The sequence below is a fragment of the Calliphora vicina genome, chromosome 1 (assembly GCF_958450345.1).
Source record: "Calliphora vicina chromosome 1, idCalVici1.1, whole genome shotgun sequence".
In the NCBI taxonomy this organism is placed as follows: Eukaryota; Metazoa; Arthropoda; class Insecta; order Diptera; family Calliphoridae; genus Calliphora; species Calliphora vicina.
In genome coordinates, this window is record NC_088780.1 from 150,409,293 (window position 1) to 150,413,526 (window position 4,234).

A 4,234-nucleotide genomic window follows, 5' to 3' on the forward strand; every position below is an offset into this window, starting at 1 on the left:
CTGTTCCATCCAGTTCTGTCCAACTCTTGTGCTTTAATTGTCTCTGGAAGCTTCTTGTTGTCTCTGGAAGCTTCTTGTTGTCTCTGGAAGCTTCTGTTTGAATGTGACGACGCCAAAGGAGCGTCTTACAAACACCGGTTTATAAAAACATGCGGCTGCTTGGAGTATGATAGCGAGTCACATCCATACGTATTTAATGCAAGAGTTGAAAATATTAAGTCAGATTCTTTTTGAGGAGACTAGAGTTAATGCATTTCCGTACATCATTACTAGAACCATCAGTTGACCAAGTATGTTAAGGTGGAAATATCTCCTAATTCTTTACCAGTTATGTTGATCTTCATAGCTGATTTTTCATGCTACATCATGATCTATGGCGTTGTAGTTGTGAGGAAGTTGATAGATCCACACGAAATTCACTCTCCTTTACTAGTGACTCTATTCATAACGTTGTCCCAAATTGTTTTGAATCGTATTGGACATATACACACCGTTACAAAAGTATACATACGATCGACTTATTGGGCTTTTTTTAAACATCTATATATTTAAAAACACAAGGCCTGACTCTTTCATTCATCCACTCACTCATTCATTCACTGACTCATCAGTGAAGATGAGAGAGTGAATGAATAAGTCAGGCCTTGTATTTTTAAATATATAGATGTTTAAAAAAAGCCCAATAAGTCGATCGTATGTATATTTTTGTAACGGTGTGTAGCTTTGAAATAAAGAAAAAATATTAAGCTGCAATAAGGGAACATTTGAACAGTTCTTCAGTTTTGATGGTGTGTATCCCTTTAGACATTATTCTTTACGAATTTTCGGTTAATTGGCTGGATGCACTTTTTATATTTTTGGATAGTTTTAAATGTAAAGTGAAGTCAATTGGCTACTTAATACACCTCATGTAATCTGTTGTAGATTCGATAGTCTCTTTAGTGTCCTTAAGTAATCTAAAATGTAGTCAATTTCGCTTTAGAAGGTAGTTATTTACTTACCAGAATTAATATATTTCAGAGTCAATTTCACTTGGTACCCCTTTGTAGTCGCAAGTGCTGTCTATGATTTACTTTTAGTAGAATAGTTTAGAGATGATAAGAGATATTTAGAAACGCATCTCCAAGAATTGAGTTTTTGTAGACTTTCTCTTGGTATCTATGAAGCGTATCTTATTTACGCTATTAGGGCCAATAGCTTCCTCATAGAACATGTTATATTTGGTCGATTCACGAGGTCTACTATCATGTCATATTGTCACGATGTGCCAATATTTCACATTGGTTTGAAAATGTTGCTATTGCTCTGTGATATGTTTATTGCGTTATCGTAACCAACCATCAGAGACTTGAGCCGAACGCCTAAGAGTCTGTTAAGCCGAACAACCGAGTCATGAAATATTAGAATATATGACAATATGATATGATAGGATACCTTGTGAATCGACCAATTAACTTCTTGTTGCTATCGAATGATTCAGTGTTCATGAACGAATTTTCAAGTTGTTGCTGAATAATTTTAGATGAGGAGACAAATATTTGGTTGCTTTAATCGTAATTAATCTTTAGAAACTCTACTTTCTGTTGGTAGAATCGAAATCATCAATGAACACAAACGAATTATTTAATGTATTGCCATCTCTTTTAAACCCAATATCTTTTCTCAGTGTAGTTAAATAATTATTCAATTAACCAGTTAGGGAGTGATAGTCTGTGTTGCTGAAAGTAGTAAGAACTTTTCCATACGTTGGATACTGTAGACTAGCTACTGCACTGTCTCTGCTACATGTGTGAATGTATGTACAAAAAAAGTACCATTTTCATAATAACTTAGTACCATTAGTGCTTCAATAAATTTCCTTAAACATCACTAGTTTGACACTTCCACACTTTTAACATAAGTGTGTTTGTGCCTGTGTGTTCAAATGTTGCAACATGTAAAGTATGCACGTTTGTTTTTTTTTTTTGCTTGCCACAGTATTTTATTGCTTGATTGTTGTTTAAATTTGTTTTAACTTTTCTAAACAGGCAACTTGGTATTATTCGAACCTATAATTAAAATTTTATATATTATATTATTACACAGACACACTCAAATATTCAAACACACATACATATATGTTTATATATCAGTGTATGTGTATAATGCAACCCAGCAGTTAAGCAAGTAGTCAATGTATCCCGTATAGACAGTAATTGTCACTAATGTCCTATCAATTGGCTGACTCCAATTTAAATATGTCGGGTCATTTGACACGAATGTGCTCTTTGTAGGGCAGAGAGGAGACAATGGGTTGCTTTAGACAATCCAGGTATTCTAGCGGGAAGACAGTTGTCACTTAAGTGTCTCTAAGTAATCGAGAATGTAGTCACTTTAAACATTTTATGAGTAATTCGTACAAACTGATTTTATACAAATTGTATTTATATCCCATGTAACATAGCGTGAATTCAAAAGTCACTTTAGTGTCTCTTAGTAGCTTATAGTGAAGTCACTTTAAACGTTTATTTTGTAGTGCACTTTAGAAAGTAGTTATTTTACCCACCAGAAGCAAACTATTGGATAGTTGTCGGAGGAAGGTTTTTCGTTTATTGGACTGTCTATGATATGCCAAGTAACCAGTTAGGTAACTAGTAAGGTAACTGCCGCTATGTAACCAGTATGTGAATCCAATTCGTTGACTACTTTGGACCAGCTCTCAGACAGTCTCATTGTAACCAACAAGGGAAAATTTATCCCTTGCTTAGGACATGCACGTATTAAAATAACTAGTCACGTAGCTAGTTATGTAACTAGTTGTTACCCTAAATGATGGGTAAAATCACTAGTTGTGGACAGTCTCCCAGAACAGCTGGGAAGTTTAAATAACTCTGAATTGTTTTTCCTCTTTAGTCTGTTAATATTTTCTTTCCTCTGTTCGAATGCAAGTGTGTGTATTTAGTAAATTAAACAAAATTGCTAAACAAGTATTATTTAGTTAGTTTGTATGTTTGTATGTGAATGCACATTTTTCTTTAATTTGATTTTGGCGCCGCTTAAGTAAAAATAATAAATAAATATAAAATTCATTGAATTAAAAATGGAAAATATATTACATACTTGTATAGCATTGTGTTATTGTATTTTTATCTTGCTGGTTATTTCGCTTTAAAGACAATAATTGCCAGTTAATTTTGAGAGGAAGTTTAGCTTTGTACATTTGACATTTAAATTATAAATTTAAAGAAATTATTTGTTAGTTTATCTTTTTATCTTTTTATATATTTAGTATTTTTTTGTTGTTGTTGTTATTAATTACCATTTTCATTAAGTTGAACTTGTGACTTGAACTTGTGTGAACTTTATTTCTTTGATTAAATGTTTTTCTCACAATAATTTAAAGAAAATGCAAATGCGTCGTTTGTTTAGATTTTTATTTGAATTTAACATTCATTTACATTTTTAAGATGTGCAAGTGAACGTAAATCTTTCCTTATTTTTTTTTTAACAATTTCATTAAGATGGCAGTTTGTATGAATGGGTTTAAAAGTCTCATCAGTGCAGGAGATTTCTATGAATTTTTATGCATAATACTTTAAGGGGTTTTGCTAGTGGGAGGTAAAATTTTAATTGTCAAAGCTATTTTGTTTTGCTCATAAGGGTTAAGCTTGTTAAAAAAGATAATAAACTTAACAACTATTTACAAAAACTTAGATGGACTGTCATGTTTTATCGGCATGTGTTTGAGGAAATTTTCTAAATCACTGCAGTTGCTGTAACTATAAATTACCTGCCACAAAAAAATAATTCAAACCTACAAGACTACAGCCTAGACTACAGTTAAGACTACAGCCTAGACTATAGTCAAGACTACAGTCAAGACTACAGCCTAGACTACAGTTAAGACTACAGCCTAGACTATAGTCAAGACTACAGTCAAGACTACAGTCAAGACTACAGTCAAGACTAGAGTCAAGACTACAGTCAAGACTACAGTCAAGACTACAGTCAAGACTACAGTCAAGACTACAGTCAAGACTACAGTCAAGACTACAGTCAAGACTACAGTCAAGACTACAGTCAAGACTATAGTCAAGACTACAGTCAAGACTACAGCCTAGACTACAGTCAAGACTACAGTCAAGTCTACAGTCAAAACTACAGTCAAGACTATATTCATCTTGAAGAGACACGTTTTTGAGAGGACAGTTTAATTTTGCTCTGATTGTATCATTGTTTTTAATTCTATCATTAT